Here is a 19,217-nt window from a genome sequence, read left to right on the forward strand (position 1 = left end):
ACTCAGCCTCCTGTATCAACCTCATCTCGTCCCTGTGATGTGTGTGTTTCAGTTCCTGCCATAAACCTTAGACTTATAAAACCCTAAATATACTGCAAACAGTTAAGGGTCATGACTTTTATCAAATTGTTCTAAACATCTCAGCTGAGAGAAGGGTCTGCACATTCTTTATGCAAACTAGCAGATTCCTTCAATATTTTCTTTTAGATTTCCGTTTTGGCACAATTGGATGATACTGTTGTCATATTTTATATTTCAAATTCCTTTGAAGAAAGAACAGATGCCATCTTAAAAAGTGAGCTTTCTATTGTATGTAAATACAAATCTACAGAAGTCTTAAAGGGACAGTCAAGTCAGAATTTCATGATTCAGATAGGGCATGCAATTTTAAACAACTTTCTAATTTACTTTTATCATTAAATTTGCTTTGTTCTCTTGGTATTCTTTGTTGAAAGCTAAACCTAGGTAGGCTCATAGGCTGATTTCTAAGCCCTTGAAGGTCTCCTCTTATCTCAGTGCATTTTAACAGTTTTTCACAGCTAGACAGCGCTAGCTCATTTGTGCCATATAGTTAACATTGTGCTTTTTATGAGACAGCACTGATTAGCTAAAATGCAAGTTTGTAAAAAAAAACACTGAGATAAGGAGGCAGGCTTAGATACAAGATAATCACGGAGGTAAAAAGTGTATTAATGTAACCATGTTGGTTATGAAAAACTGGGGAATGGGTAATAAAGGAAATATCTATCTTTTTAAACAATAACAATTCTGGAGTAGACCGTCCCTTTAAGTATAAAGTGAGTATTTGTGTAAATAAAAATATTCAGTTTTCGCTGTTCTATTAGGCATTTTATTTCTTGTCCCAAATTAACACCAACAAATGCGCTATTCACCTTCACCTACATTACAAGTTTTGCGTTTGTGTTTTAACGTTGAAAAAATTGCAATTTCTGCATTAAAACAGCAACGCAGCCATTACGAGTCTTGTCGGTATAGCTGTACTGCAAGCATTTTAGCCTGTAACCCAAAGTCAGTCCCGCACTCGAAAAAATAAAAATTTTTCATGGTATTCCCATAGCGCTGCCATTTCGAGTTTTGTGGTGAGGGTAAAAAGCTTGCGTTACAGCCTATAACGACAAGTTCCGTACCACCATCTGAGAGCAGTAGTTATGAGTTTTACGCAACAAAACTGTTACATAAAGCTCATAACTAAACTGTTACAAAGTACTCTAACACCCATAAACTACCTATTAACCCCTAAACTGAGGCCATCCCGCATCGCAAATACTATATTAGTTATTAACCCTTAATCTGCCACTCCCGACTTTGCCGCCACTAATAAAATTTATTAACCCCTATTCCGCCACTTTCCGACATCGTCGCCACTATACTAAAGTTATTAACCCCTAACCCCCGCACCCCAACATTGCCCACACTATAATAAATATATTAACCTCTATTCTGCCGCTCCCCGACATCGCCGCCACTAAATAAAGTTATAAACCCCAAAACCTCTGGCCTCCCACATCACTACCACTAAATAAACCTATTAACCCCTAAACTGCCAGCCCCCCACATCGCCAAAAACTAAATTAAACTATTATCCCCTAAATCTAACAACCCCCTAACTTTAAATTAAAATTACAAGATCCCTATCTTAAAATAAATAAAAACTTACCTGTGAAATTAAAAAAAACTAAGTTTAAATGATAAATTAAACTAACATTACTATTATACTAAAAGTAAAATAACTAAAAATTAAAGGGACATTAAACCCCAAATTTTTCTTTCATGATTCAGACAGAGAATACAATTTTTAGCAACATTCCAATTTACTTCTATTATCTATTTTGCTTCTTTCTTTAGATATCCTTTGTTGAAGAAATAGCAATGCACATGGCTCAGCCAATCACACGAGGCATCTATGTGCAGCCACCAATCAGCAGCTGCTGAACCTAACTAGATATGTTTTTCAGTAAAGAATATCAAGAGAATTAAGAAAATTAGAGAGTTGTTTAAAATTGTATTATCTATCTGAATCATGAAATAATTTTTTGGGGTTTAATGTCCCTTTAAATTAATTAAATTAAACATTAAAAAAATCCTAACCCTACTAAAAAATTCAATCTACAGTTCAAAAAAATAAATAAATACTAAATTAGAAAAAATAAAAAAATACTAAATTACAAAAAATAAAAAAATAAAATTCTAAATTACAAAAAATAACAAATGAAATTATCCAAAATAAAGACAATTACACCTAATCTAATAGCCCTATCAAAATAAAAAAGCCCCCCCCCCAAAAAAAAACCCCAAAAAACCCTAACCTACAATAAACTACCAATAACCCTTAAATGGGCCTTTTGTAGGGCATTGCCCTAAAGAAATCAGCTCTTTTCCTTGTAAAAAAAAATAGGGCATTCAGCTCTTTTTCTTGCTCAAACTCTAATCTAAAAGCCCAAACCCTAATCTAAAAGAAAAACCCACCCAATAAAACCTTAAAAAAAACCTAACACTAAACCCTCTTTAGGTACTCACAGTTGCTGAAGTCCGGCTTGAACAATTTTCATCCCAGCGGCTCCATCTTCATCCAGTCGGATCCATATTCATCCATCGCGGGACCGGAATCTTCTTCATCCCTCCGGAGGTGGAGCGATCGATGCGCGGAGGTGGAGGTCCAGGCAGAGGTCCATCGATCCGACATGGAGGTCCTCTTCATGCGATCGTCTGCCGCACACTGAGGATTCAAATGCAAGCTACCCCTTTTATACTGGGGGTACCATTTGAACAGCCAATAGGATTATAGCAGCTTTAATTCCTATTGGCTGATTTAAATTTAAATCAGCCAATAGGAATACAATATACCCCCAGTATAAAAGGGGTACCTTAAATTTTAATCCTCAGTGTGCGGCGGACGATCACATGAAGAGGACCTCCACGTTGGATCGATGGACCTCCACCTGGACCTTCGCCTTGGACCTCTGCCTGGACCTGGACACATGGATTTCGCCCCATCACTCCACAGAGAAAGCAATTGTTAAGGTTACCAACAACCTACTTACAGCAAAATCCAAAGACCACTTCTCTCTGATTATCCTCCTTGATCTGTCTGCAGCCTTTGATACTGTTGACTACCCTCTTTTGCTCCAAACCCTCCAATTCTTCTAGATCTGTGACACAGCCCTCCCGTGGTTCTCTTCGACCTGTCTAACCGTACCTTTAGTGTAGCCTTCTCTGGGCCTTCCTCTGCCCACGTTACCACTTTTTGTTGGGGTACTGCAAGGCTCTGTCCTCGGTCCCCTTCTCTTCTCAATCTACATGTCATCATTAGGTTCCCTAATAAAGTCCCACGGTTTTTAATATAATTTTTATGCTGATGACACCCAAATAAACCTCTCTGCACCAGACCTATCTCCTTCCTTGCTAACCCGTATCACTAACTGTCTTTCTCACATCTCTTCATGGATGTCCTCTCACTACCTTATGCTAAATTTCTCCAAAACTGAGCTCCTTATTTTCACTCCTATTTCTAAAATCTCCATCCCCCATCTCTCTAAAGCTTTCAACAACGCCATCATTACCTCTACCCCGCATGCCCGATGTCTCAGGGTCACATTTGACTCAGATCTTTCTTTCACTCCTCACATTCAGGCCTTGGCTAAATCCTGCCGCTTCCACCTTAAAAACATCTCTAAAATAGGACATTTCCTTACACAAGACACAACTAAGATTCTAATCCACTCTCTCATACTTTCCCGCCTCGACTACTGCAACTCCGTCCTCTCTGGTCTCCCCAGCTGCGGCCTATCTTCTTTGCAATCCATAATGAATGCCTCTGCCAGGCTCATCTTCCTTACACGTCGCTCTTCATCTGCTGCACCTCTCTGCCAATCCTTTCACTGGCTTCCTCTTGCCTCCAGGATTAAACACAAAAACTCTCACTCTGACATACAAAGCCCTCAACTGCACTGCTCCCCCCCTATATCTCAGACCTTGTGTCAAGATACTCTCCCTCCCGTCCGCTTCGCTCGGCTCATGACCTCCTACTCTCCTCCTCTCTTGTTACCTCCTCACATTCCCATTTACAGGACTTCTCCAGACTGGCTCCCATCTTGTGGAACTCGCTCCACAAGACTCTCCCCTAGTTTTGAAAGCTTCAAGCGCTCCCTAAAAACTCTACTGTTCAGGGATGCATACAACCTATACTAACCTTTCCTTATACCAGTTCCTCTCCTCCATTGCTATCCCCTTGAACCCCCTTAGCATGTAAGCCTAAGAGTCCAGCTGTTTGTAGATCATCTTCATAAGAGCTGACTACAACAGTGCAACTCTTGGCAGGGCCCTCTACCCGTTTGATCCCTATAAATGTTTCCTTGTATACCACCTATGATTATAGCGCTGCGGAATCTGTTGGCGCTCTACAAATAACCGACAATAATAATAATAGATAGAGAATACAATTTAAAAAAAAGTTTCCAATTAACTTCTATTATACAATTTGCTTTGTTTTCTTGTTATTATTGGTTGTAGCGATATCTAGATAGTTAGTGTGCACATGTCTGGAGCACTACATGACAGGAAATAATGCTGCCATCTAGTGCTCTTGGTAATGTATAACTTTGTTGCAAAGCTGCTGCCATATAGTTCTGCAGAGACGTGCACACTTCTGAACATACCTTTTTGCTTTTTAACAAAGGATAATGAGAAAACAAGGAAAATTTGATAATAGAACTACACAGGAAACTTTGTTAAAATTGAATGTTCGATCTGAATCATGAAAGACAAATGTTGGGTTTATGTCTCTATAATTGCCCCTCGCTTTTACATTTAGCTAACACCCATGGACTTTTATGCATCCAGTATTTTCCTAAAGATTTTACTGGACAGTCTGCGCAAATCCTAAACTGACCGATTGAATACTGGAGACAGACGCACTTTGGTCACAAAACCATTGCACACATTCGGCTAGATTACGAGTTTTGTGTTATACTGAAAAAGCAGCGTTATCAGCTTATAACGCTGCTTTTTCACTACCGCTGGTATTACGAGTCTTGCAGATTTAGGGGCACCGCACACTTTTTTGGCCTTACCGCAAATCAACTTACGCAAATTGCGCATAGTCTTTTTTCTATGTGACTTCCATAGCAGCGGTATTACAAACTTGTCCTGGGAGGCCAAAAAGTGAGCGGTACACCCTATCCTGTCAAGATTCGTACCGCATTCTAAAGTCAGTAGTTATGAGTTTTACACTACAAAGCTGTAGCATAAAACTCATAACTAAAGTGCTAAAAGGTACACTAACACCCATAAACTACCTATTAACCCCTAAACCGAGGCCCTCCCGCATTGCAAACATTAGTTAAATATTATTAACCCCTAATCTGCTGTCCCTAACATCGCCGCCACTATACTATATTTATTAACCCCTAAACCTAAGTCTAACCCTAACCCTAACACCCCCTAACCTAAATATAATTAAAATAAATCTAAAGAAAACTTACTATTAATTAGTAAATCATTCCTATTTAAAACTAAATACTTATCTGTAAAATAAACCCTAAGGTAGCTACAATATAACTATAACTAGCTTAGGTTTTATTTTTATTTTACAGGCAAGTTTGTATTTATTTTAACTAGGTAGAATAGTTACTAAATAGTTATTAACTATTTACTAACTACCTAGCTAAAATAAATACAAATTTACCTATAAATAAAACCTAACCTAAGTTACACTAACACCTAACACTACACTACAATTAAATAAATTACCTAAATTAAATACAATTAAATAAATTAAATAAAATTAGCTAAATTACAAAAAAAACACTAAATTACAGAAAATAAAAAACAAATTACAAGATATTTAAACTAATTACACCTAATCTAACATTTAGATTAGATTTTTTTTTAAATGGTACACAGGGACTGTATAGTAACACAATATCTTTAGGTCCCTATCACAAAATCTCACTACTTGCCACCTAGAAATGTCACAGTTCTTCAGTTCCCTGGCAATAAAAAATGACTATACATCCTCAATAAAACAGGTTTGTAAAATACGCATTAAAATGAAAAAGTAAAATGCTCTTCTATGATAGAGATGTTTATTTGTTTTATGAATTCTCCTCTCACATAGCAACAATCTACTTTAAACAAACTGCTTTAACAAGAGTAGTTTTTTTATTATTATTTTATTATTTTTAAGAAACAATGTCACAGCATAGGTGCACAATGGTGGTAACAATGTGTCTGTTACTTATTCTGTTATTATTCCATAAAGGGACATAGATGCCTTTTTAATAGACATGTAAGTATCCTTCTATTATCATATTTATTTTGTTCTCTTGGTTGCCTTTGTTAAAAAGCATATTGAGGTAGGTTTAGGAGCAGCAAGCACTACTGGGGGCTAGCTGGTGATTGGTGGCTACACACACATGTCTCTTGTTCTTGGTTCACTGGATGTGCACAGCTAGGTCTCAGTAGCATTGCTAGTCTGGAGATGACTTTAACTATGTGTTTAACTAAAAAAGGGTTGAATATATGGTTATGTGCAAGAGACAGTGCAATATTAAAATGCTAAACTCAAGTCAACACATTAAAGTATTTTCTTTTTGCATTTTAATTCCCTTTAAGAAAACTAAAATAACACTGCTATACATATATTATATATCTCCCAATGCTTCCTGTAAAATACCTCTGAATAGTGTATTTCTTTTCCTCTTTCCAGGAAGGCTTGAGTGCCTGTATTTTACTGAAGTATACTGACCTTGTAACATGCTACACGGTTACGCTTATATGAGAGCAAAAGTTAATTTACATTTGTCCCTAACTGGCAACAGCAAATGAAACTTGAAGCAGGAATTCGGCCAGGCTTTTCAAGGGTTTTTATCCCTTGCAGACTATGGCTGGCCTGTCTTTTGAAGTGAAAAAAAGCCTCACTTCAGGGGGCTGGTAGTGGGCCTTTTTAAAGCCACTATAAACTATAAATAAGAAGGCCTTTCATAAGCACTGCAGGTAGTCATTAATATATCTGCAGTACAATGCTTTTAAAGCAGTGGAAAACAAAGCAATACACATACTCTCCCCTATAAAGGGACACTAAAGACAAAATTAAACTCTCATAATTCAGACAGGGCACATCCTTTTAAACAACATTCCAATTCACTTCCATTATCTAAATGTGCACAATCTTTTTATATACACACTTTCTGATTCACCAGCTCCTACTGAGCATGTGCAAGAATTCACAAAATATACGTATATCCATTTTGTGATTGGATGATGGCTGTCACCTGATGCAGTGGGAGGGGAAATAGAACAAACTTTAAAATTTGTCAAAAAGAAATCTACTACTTATTTAATGACAAACACCTAGATTACGAGTTTTGAGCACTAGAGGGAAAGTAAAGAACGCAACTAAAGTTGCGTTATTTAACCCCCTATAGCGCTGCCATTACAAGTTAAAAAAAACCCGGCTTGTGCGTGCGATATGGTGCTTTTAATCGCCATACCGTACCAAAAACAAGCAGTGTTTTGACGTGCTTGTGCATGGTTTCCCCATAGACATCAATGGGGAGAGCCGACAAAGAAAAAGTCTAACACCTGCGATCGCGGAAACAAAAGCTCCATAACGCAACCCCATTGATGTCTATGGGGGAAAAAGAAAAGTCTAAACACCCTTAATCTGCTGCCCCTGACATCGCCAACGCCTGAATACAGTTATTAACCCCTAATCTGCCGCTCCCGATATCACAGCCACTAAAATAAAATTATTAACCCCAAATGTGTCGCTCCCGATATCGCCGTCACTATATTAAAGTTATTAACCCCTATCCTGCCGTACCCCAACATTGCTGCAACTAAATAAAGTTATTAACCCCTAAACCCTTGGCCTCCCACATCACTACCACTAAATAAACCTATTAACCCCTAAAATGCCATCTCCCCACATTGCAACAACCTAAATTAAACTATATTAACCCCTAAACCTTACCCTAATGTAACCCTAAACCTAACCCTAACACCCCCTAATTTTAACATAATGAAATTAGATCTAAATTAAATTTACAATTATTAACTAAATAATTCCTATTTAAAACTAAAATTTACCTGTGAAATAAAACCTAAGATAGCTACAATATAACTAATAGTTACATTGTAGCTATCTTAGGTTTTATTTTTATTTCACAGGTAAGTTTGTATTTATTTTAACTAGGTAGACTAGTTAGTAAATAATTATTAACTATTTACTAATTACCTAGTTAAAATAAATAAAAACATACCTGTAAAATAAAACCTAAGCTGCCTTACACTAAAACCTACCATTCCAAAAAAATAAAAAAAACCTACCATTACAAAAAATAAAAAAACGTACGATTACAAAAAATAAAAAACCTACCATTCCAAAAAAATTAAAAAACCTACCATTACAAAAAATAAAAAAAACTACCATTACAAAAAATAAAAAACCTACCATTACAAAAAAATAAAAAAACCTACCATTACAAAAAATAAAAAAAAACTACCATTACAAAAAATAAAAAACCTACCATTACAAAAAATAAAAAAACCTACCATTACAAAAAATAAGAAAACCTACCATTACAAAAAATAAAAAACCTACCATTACAAAAAAATAAAAAACCTACCATTACAAAAAAATAAAAAAACCTACCATTACAAAAAATAAAAAAAACCTACCATTACAAAAAAATAAAAAAACCTACCATTACAAAAAATAAAAAAAAACTACCATTACAAAAAATAAAAAACCTACCATTACAAAAAAATAAAAAAACCTACCATTACAAAAAATAAAAAAAACCTACCATTACAAAAAAAACAAAAAACCTACCATTACAAAAAAAAACAAAAAAACCTACCATTACAAAAAATAAAAAAAAAACTACCATTACAAAAAAACTAAAAAAAAAAAAACTACCATTACAAAAACAAACTAATGAAATTATCCAAAAAAAAAAAAAGATTAGTCCTATTCTAATACCCTTTAAAAAAAAATCTAAAAAAAAGCCTAATCTAGAATAAACTACCAAGGGCCCTTAAAAGGGCCTTTTGTAGGGTATTGCCCTGAGTTAAACAGCTCTTTTGCTAAAAAAAAAATACAAACACCCCCTCACAGTATACAAACCCCCACCCCCAAAACTACAAAGGGCCCTTAAACATTTGTAGCTTTGTTATACAATGCTGAAAAACACTGCTGCCATAGAGTACTAAAGACATGTGCACACTCCTGAGCGCTTATGAGTCTACCTAGTTTTACTCTTCAATAAAAGATACAAAGAGAATGGAGCAAATTTGATAACAGAAGTAAATTGGAAAGTTGTTTAAAACTTCATACTCCGAATCATGAAAGTTTAATTTTGACTTTACTCTCCCTTTAAGCTTGTTTTGTAATCAGCTATTTATTTTAATAAGATTACAAAAGGCAATATAGCATCTTCCATCTTGTCACTGTCATATTTTCAATTGCAGTTAATGAAATTAGGCACAGAGTGGAATTAAAGGGAAGCTAAACTTAAAGGGACATAATACCCAGGCGCTAAATCACTTTAAAGTGATGTAGCATAACTGTAAAAAGCTGGCAAGAAAATACCACCTCAACATCTCTATGTAGAAAAGGAAGATATTTTACCTCAACATTTCTTCAGCTCACCAGAGTAAGTGCTGTGTAAACAGTTATACTTCAGCTGCTGTCCAGCTGCAAATTGAATAAAAAACAACCCAAAAAACCATATCCAATTATCATCAGCAGTGGTGAGGTAATGCTTTGTCATTGCTGTGATCTTATGAGATTTCACGGAAATCTCATGTGATTTCATAGAACTTAATTAAACTGAATAGGAAAATAACATGACTGTGCCTCACACGTCAAATGCACACTCCCTAACTTGTCTTGGGACAAGCATCCTGACTGGCTGCTTAAAGTCTCTTTACAGTGTAAATACTTAGGAAATCATCCTGCTTTTCTGGTCACCCATTGTCCCATCTTACGCTTCTGATCACCCCTTGTCCCATCATGCTCTTCTGGTCACCCATTGTCCCATCTTACTCTTCTGATCCCCCCTTGTCCCATCTTGTTCTTCTGGTCACCCATTGACCCATCCTGCTCTTCTGGTCACCCATTGACCCATCATGCTCTTCTGGTCACCCATTGTCCATCTTACTCTTCTGATCACCCCTTGTCCCATCCTGCTCTTCTGGTCACCCATTGTCCCATCTTACTCTTCTGATCACCCCTTGTCCCATCCTACTCTTCTGGTCACCCATTGTCCCACCCTGCTATTCTGGTCACCCATTGTCCCATCTAACTCTTCTGATCACCCCTTGTCCCATCCTGCTCTTCTGGTCACCCATTGTCCCATCTTACTCTTCTGATCACCCCTTGTCCCATCTTACTCTTCTGAACACCCCTTGTCCCATCCTGCTATTCTGGTCACCAATTGTCCCATCCTGCTCTTCTGGTCACCCCTTGTCCCCATCTGCTCTTCTTTCATTAACTCCATTCGGTACATTCTCCTTCTATACCTTTTAGTTTCATATTTTAATTTATATATATATATATATATATATATATATATATATATATATATATATATATATATACATATATATAATCTGCACCATAATAAATTGGTGGAGCTAAATTATGTTAATTATTTGGGTTTTGCAAAGGGGGCAGAGCTTTAGGGCAGGGGGTAAGGTAACATTTTTCATACAGGTAATTGATAGCTACAAAGTGTCCCTGAATTTTCAAATGTTGGCAACTATGTATGCTGCATCACTGTCAAGTGCTTCAACATTTGGGTATCATGACCCTATAATAATATATATATATAAAATAAATATATAAATAAATAAATAAAAAAGAATAGAAAGCAATACACTTAGTAGTACACATACACAGTATATATATATATATATATATATATATATATATGTATATATATATATATATATATATATATATATATTATATGAGACTGTGAGGTTTAGGCTGTGTGAGGGAGAGTTGTATGAGGAGCTGCATGTGTTATGTGGGTGGAGCAAGAAGAGGGGCGGAGTTGTGAGTTTACTGCAGGCAGGGCCACATTATGAATTTTGTTGTCTCTAGGAACTCTTGCCTTTGTGGGACCCTTTCTCCATACAAAAAATATTAAGAAACAATTAAAAAAACAAAGAATTAAACAATGTGAGATCGCACTGCAGATCTCACAGTTTTTTCTTGTGGACTAAAAGGTGACAAGCATTTCTCATAACAATGAAAATACTTATAACTCTAATAGAAAAACACATGCATGCACGAAAATATAGGCAATTGTAAGATGCTATACGCAGAAACTTGGTTGCAGAATTTCATTTTTAAAGGGACATTAAACACTTAGAGATGATAATATAAAATTATGAATTGTATATATAAATAAACTCTTCAATATACTTTTATTATTTATTTTGTCCCCATTTTCCTGTAACTCCATTTTTAAATTGTGAGAATTTCATTTCCTGTTAGATATGGAAGTGCAGAGCACTGTTATATGCTACACAGCCATTGGCTGCACACTCTAGTGACCTATTTATAACTGTCCCTAATTGGCCACAGCAGAGAACGTGACCTAAGTTATAACATGGCAGCTCCCATTGTTTTATAGACATTAAAACTTTACACTTATTTTGTCACTATTTAAATATGAAACTTTAAAAAAAAAACATCTACGTTATTCTCAGACTAATCTTTTCTTTGAATGCTTTATTCTATCTGGCATTTATTTAGTGTTTAATGTCTCTTTAAAGTAAGCCCCCTGCTCACTGCTCACTTTGCTCCACGGAGTGAAGTGTCCCTATCCAGCAAGCTTCATTTCTTTCTATAGGAGACATCTCGCCACTTGCAGGGACTGCCCCTTTTTATGACAATTCCACCAGCGCCAGCCCCTGCGAGGGTCGGCTATAAAAACCTAATCTGATCTGGCGAAGTTTAGATGGTCGGGCCCTAAGCCTTTTATATTAAAATCTCAAGGTGGTTACTGTCCTGCCGCCAAGCTAAATACCATGTCCAGATCATTACTACAAACAGTATTTAAAAACAATAAGCTGTAATACTCAGCACCCAGTGCATTTATGTCTGATGGTTATCTGTGAGATGTGGGTGTGAGGTCTGTGAAATTTTTTAGCATTTGGATGTTACCTGGCTTTGAAGCTTTTAATGGTTTCAATTCCATGTAACCACAGCAATATGCTAATAAAATAAAAGCCATCTGAAAATAGGACTCCTTTGAAACAAATCCTCTGATCACTTATTGCTCTCAATTACTGCAGTGTCCACTTGGCTTAGCTTGGGGGTTAAATGTCCCTTTTGAAGTTTTTTATCCTTTTATCTATGACCGGCTTGAGGAATGCAGAGACAATAAGTATTGAAAACTGGTGTCAATGAGATAAGAAACTAAAAGTACATAAAAATAGTACTGTGTATGGCAAAGATATTGGGTAATAATAATAATAATAAAAAAATACATAATAATAATAATAATAATAATAATAAAATTAATAACAGTAAATAATACTAATAATAAATACTACTACTATTACTAATAATAATAATACCAATAATAAATAATACTAATAAATAATAATAATACATAATACTAATAATAAAAAAATAATAATTAATAATAATAGTAATAATAAATATGATTACAATTATCATTATACTTTTCATGGCATAAAATGTAATAGAGTTTTTTTGGCTTCTATTTTTTTCTTTTTTCTTTCTTTCTTTCTTTCTTTTTTAATATAATTTTGTAACTTTTATTTATATATATAAAAGTGTACTGAGCCAGAACATCAAAAACTTGTTAAATTATAGCTTTGCCAAATGTAACAGTGAAATGGACAAATTGCAATACTTTCTCTATTCCGCTGTTACATTTGTTAGTAAAACACTGACACTTTATGCACTTTAGAGACAATCAACCTAGCAATGACCTGGCAAAGGGGTTAAACACACAGTAGAAATACTGCTGGTCCTGAGCTGAAAATATCTCTGATCCACATCTGAGTCATGCAAATAATGCTGCTGATTGGATCAGCGGTCCTGAGTGGTATTTCTACTGTGTGTTTAACCCCCTTTGCGGAGTTAAGCACACAGTATTGTTGGGTTGATATTGTAAAATTATATACTCTAACAGATTAGATCATGTCATTTTTTTTATTATAATGACCCTTTAGTAAAAGCTTTTTGATCCAGTCCTGAAAGTGCCCATTTTTTTAGACTTCTTGTATTCCATCCCGTCCTTACTGCGTAGGACTTTAGCGCCGTTAGGATGGCATGGAATGTCCTAGCCGTTTGGCTGTCTTGAAGTCATAATGCCTTCCTAAGTGGGATTGTGAGCTGGAGGGCGTGCCTAGAGTCATAGGCACTCCCCCCTGACCCAATCCCATCATTAAAATCATCCGATGTACCCAAATAAGTCCCATCAGGAAGGGGTTAAAATAGACAAGAGGCATAATACAGACATATGATTCAAATTCAAAATTAAATTCACAATAACATGTTAAACTGTACATTTTATAAAGAAAAACAATTATAAGGTATCTTAAAGGGATATGAAACCCACAATTTTTTTTAATGATTCAGATAGAGCATGTAATTTTCAGCAACTTTCTAATTTACTCTTATTATCAATTTTTCTTTGTTCTCTTGGCATCTTTATTTGAAAAAGCACAAATATAAGCTTAGGAGACAGCACATTTTTGGTTCAGCACCCCGGGGTGACACTTGATGATTAGTTGCTACATTTATTTAGCCAACAATTAGCAAGTGCTACCCAGGTGCTGAATCAAATATGGGCCTGCTCCTAAGCATTTATTCCTGCTTTTCAAATAAAGATTATTATTATTATGAATTTAATTTTGAGTTTGATATTATTATTATCGATTATTTGTAGAGCGCCAACAGATTCCACAGTGCTAAATCATATGTGTGTATTATGCCTCTTGCATATTGTACAGCATATTTGATGTGTACACGAAGTTGCATATAGGAAGGGTAGGGAAACTGTCATTGCCCTTTACAAGTCAGGGGATCAAAGTTACTGATTTACATTGAAAGAGAAGCGCTTAACCAGGAGCGAACAAAGGATCAGTAGCTTGTTCTTTGGCGATCAGCATCTGGAGCAACCTCCTTTAGCCCAATTTTGCTTTTCACAGAGAATTATCCTGAAATATATCAGTCTGATCCCACCTATAAAGGACGTCCAACCCCAAAATAAAAGGCAATTCTCCCCTGAATGAGGAACATGGCAATCGCTGATGCTGTCTAAAGCAGTTAATGCCATCTCGGTCATTGTCATTAATATCGTTGTTGTGTTTATATATAATACGATCGTCCAATCCTTAGAGCCAAAAGTTTACACACCTCTTTCATTCAAAAATTAGAACCAATGGGATTGGATGAGACAATCGAAAGGATACACCTTTAAATATACACTTCAAGTTATATATAAAAGCGCTATACATTTGAGCAAGTTGTAATGATAGATGGCAGTATGAACCAATCAGAGACTTATGTTAATAAAACAGCCACCAATTACGTTTATTATGGGATATATATTTTATTATAGTGTTTGTGCATGCTATAGCAGTATTTAATCCATACTTCATTATACCATTTGTCTGCCTAGTATAGTAGATTTTGAGGGATCATTAAGTGAATCTATAGTTACATTGACCAAATTGAACGTCACTACATATCGATCTAAGGATCGAAAAATTGGGAGTTATGATTCTTTATATATCACACGATTGGGACATTGTCAGTGTTCTAATGCAATGATAGGGATACAGTATCATTTCAAAAGCTGTTATAGAAACCGTTGTTCTGTTTGTTTATATACAACATGATCGTCCATTCATTTGAGCCGAATTCTCGCACACCTTCGTGTCATGATCCAAGAACGATGAGATTGGCTGAGACAATTGTAAGGAAGCGCTCCTGAATACACACCCACAGTTACGCTTGATAGCTCTATACATCAGAGCAAATTTGAATGATTGACGGACATATGAACCAATCAGAGGCTTATGTTAGCAAAACGGCCACCAATCACGTCCGTTAGGTGGGCTAATGAGTCAAACAAATAAAGCTGTGTTGCAGCGGCCCGCACCCCCTCTGAGGAAGCGTTCTGTGAAATGCGCGTCAGGGGTCCAACAGGAGTAGCCGTGTCTCTCCTAGTTGTTGCTTTTAACTTGCTTGTCTGGGTTTATTAATAGATATATATGCCTTAAAAATTTCAATATATGAACTTATGGTGCCCACTTTATCAGTTACTAATAGTAAAAATTGTGGGCTCATAAATACTATTATTATGAATAATTGCAGCAATCTATATTCACCTTTAAACCAGGTTTAAGTGTTTTTAATCTTTTTTTGCCTTGCCACAGCATGAATGTGTGTTCCTAGTTTATTTAATAAAGTTTATAATGTATGAATGTAATGGAAGTTTTTAAGATAGGAGAATAATCTGAATCTAACTTAATTTTTCTTTGGAGTTAAGAATCATTGTATTCTTGTGGGGTTCTTTGCTACAAACTATGTTGTATCTTTTTATACAATTAGTTTATCTAGTTGTTTTTAATCGCTGATGCTGGTTTGCTTTAGCCAAGAAAGTTAATAGACAGAGAACACTAGTCTACACAATGTTAAAGGGACAGTAAATACCTTCATATTTTACTGTAAAAGGGTTAGTTAAAGATTGTGAAACAACTCCCTACCCAACTTACATTTATTATTTCTTTTGCCCCTTTTTCATGTTATTTAGCTTTTCTAATTCTCAGACCTAAAAAAAAAAGCACACTGCAGACTTCTCAAGACTACTTCTGCTAAATAGCTTTACTAGATAAGAGATGCTAAAACATTTATAGTAGCATAATGGGGTACATTTCTGGCTATGTGGAGCAGGTTTGCATAAGTGAGCCTTCTGTCACATATTTCATAAGCAAAAACAGCTTCTCTTTTTCCTCTCCGTCACCTCAGAAGTGGCGAGATCAATCATCCCAACACACGCTCGTTCGGGGTGCTTGCCATACCCTGGTTACGCCGGAGCAGGGGGCGACATTGCACAAGAATCATTTTGTGCAATGATAAATTTTGCTGTGCGATGAAACATTAAAGTGGCGATTGCAGACGGACAGGTTCACAACTTGTGAAACTGTCCACTTGTAGGGATGGTAAATTTATCCCAATGACCACGGCTAATCTTAGCTGGAGACTCAAACCTGCATTGGCTCCTTAAAATAAGGGAAGTATTTGGTGGAGTTTTAGATTTTAATTTGTTTTTAAAATGTTTAGACTTGGCTGAGAAGTTATTTTATAGCAAGACATCAGCAAGTGTCTTGTAATAATAAGGTGTTTACAGTCCCTATACATATATATAAAAAATAAACACCTTCGTCTCCCTGCAATTTATTACCACTCTGGTACTAGTGGAAATTTCCAGCTCTGCATATAAAGCACAGAATTTCCACACTGCCATTTTTATTTCCTCAGTCTTTCTTGTAGTTTTATAGATTAACCTCACAAACAAACGCATGTTCGTGTAAAACTGGGTTACTTTTTCCACATATAAATTTCTATCAAAAACAGAGCAGTATTTGATATTATTTTCCTCCTTTCATTTCTCGACAGTTTTCCATTTATAGTGAGATTTGTCCCCAATTTACTTCACATATTAGTTACACCTATTCCAAAAACAGCTAAAATGACAATAACAAAAATGAAGAAATATCTATGTTCAAACATAGTTAAAAGATATGTAGAAATTTGGGTACCAACATACAGAAAGTTTGTATATATTTTTTTTTTAAAAACTGTATCAATCATATGACATCTTTTTTCCCATGAGCACCATTTGTAATGTGTTGGAGTTGCTAGTGTGAGGGTGTGTGGCTATGGTGGGTCTTTGATATATAACTTCATATTACATTACAGAGAAAAAAATATCAGCAAACGCCTCCAAGCATTTTGGGGAACACACTGTTGAGTTAAATGCCCAGGATTTACTTCATTCTTTTGTTATCCTTTGCTGAAGGAACAGCATTGCACTACTTGCAGCAAGATGAACACATCTAGTCAGCCAATCACAAGAGACAAATGTGTGCAGGCACCAATTAGCATCAGCTCCCACTAGTGTATGATATGTGCATATTCTTTTTCAACAAGGGTTACCAAGAGAACAAAGCACATTTGAAAATAGAAGTGAATTTAAAAGTGTCTTAAAATTACATCCTCTATCAGAGCCATGCAGGTTGAATTTTTTACTTTCCTATCCTTTTAAGTCCCAAATCAGGACAGTGTCGTGGCTTCTATCTGAAAAAAATAAAATACAATAAGCTGATATACGTTTACATTTAACTTATAAAAAAACATAATTTATGTAAGAACTTACCTGATAAATTCATTTCTTTCATATTAGCAAGAGTCCATGAGCTAGTGACGTATGGGATATACATTCCTACCAGGAGGGGCAACGTTTCCCAAACCTCAAAATGCCTATAAATACACCCCTCACCACACCCACAATTCAGTTTAACGAATAGTCAAGAAGTGGGGTGATAAGAAAGGAGCGAAAGCATCAAAATAAGGAATTGGAATAATTTTGCTTTATACAAAAAAATCATAACCACCACAAAAAAGGGTGGGCCTCATGGACTCTTGCTAATATGAAAGAAATGAATTTATCAGGTAAGTTCTTACATAAATTATGTTTTCTTTCATGTAATTAGCAAGAGTCCATGAGCTAGTGACGTATGGGATAATAAATACCCAAGATGTGGAACTTCCACGCAAGAGTCACTAGAGAGGGAGGGATAAAATAAAGACAGCCAATTCCGCTGAAAAATAATAATAATCCACAACCCAAAACAAAAGTTTTAATCTCAATAATGAAAAAAACTGAAAATATAAGCAGAAGAATCAAACTGAAACAGCTTCCTGAAGTACTTTTCTACCAAAAACTGCTTCAGAAGAAGAAAACACATCAAAATGGTAGAATTTAGTAAAAGTATGCAAAGAAGACCAAGTTGCTGCTTTGCAAATCTGATCAACAGAAGCTTCATTCCTAAACGCCCAGGAAGTAGAAACTGACCTAGTAGAATGAGCCGTAATTTTTTGAGGCGGGGATTTACCCGACTCTACATAAGCATGATGAATCAAAGACTTTAACCAAGACGCCAAAGAAATGGCGGAGGCCTTCTGACCTTTTCTGGACCCAGAAAAGATAACAAATAGACTAGAAGTCTTTCTAAAATCTTTAGTAGCTTCAACATAATATTTCAAAGCTCTTACTACATCCAAAGAATGTAAAGATCTCTCCTTTGAATTTTTAGGATTAGGACACAATGAAGGAACCACAATTTCTCTACTAATGTTGTTAGAATTCACAACCTTATGTAAAAATTTAAATGAAGTTCGCAACACTGCCTTATCCTGATGAAAAATCAGAAAAGGAGATTCACAAGAAAGAGCAGATAATTCAGAAACTCTTCTAGCAGAAGAGATGGCCAAAAGGAACAGAACTTTCCAAGAAAGTAATTTAATGTCCAGAGAATGCATAGGTTCAAACGGAGGAGCTTGTAAAGCCCTCAGAACCAAATTAAGACTCCAAGGAGGAGAGATTGACTTAATGACAGGTTTGATACGAACCAAAGCCTGTACAAAACAATGAATATCAGGAAGATTAGCAATCTTTCTGTGAAAAAGAACAGAAAGAGCAGAGATTTGTCCTTTCAAAGAACTTGCAGACAAACCTTTATCCAAACCATCCTGAAGAAACTGTAAAATTCTAGGAATTCTGAAAGAATGCCAGGAGAATTTATGAGAAGAACACTAAGAAATGTAAGTCTTCCAGACTCAATAATAAATCTTCCTAGACACAGATTTATGAGCCTGTAACATAGTATTAATTACTGAGTCAGAGAAACCTCTATGACTAAGAATCAAGCGTTCAATTTCCATACCTTCAAATTTAATGATTTGAGATCCTGATGGAAAAAAGGGCCTTGAGATAGAAGGTCTGGTCTTAACGGAAGAGTCCAAGGTTGGCAACTGGACATCCGAATGAGATCCACATACCAAAACCTGTGAGGCCATACTGGAGCCACCAGCAGCACAAACAAACGTTCCATTAGAATTTTGGAAATCACCTTTG

Source organism: Bombina bombina, chromosome 1 (genome assembly GCF_027579735.1).
Source record: "Bombina bombina isolate aBomBom1 chromosome 1, aBomBom1.pri, whole genome shotgun sequence".
Lineage (NCBI taxonomy): Eukaryota > Metazoa > Chordata > Amphibia > Anura > Bombinatoridae > Bombina > Bombina bombina.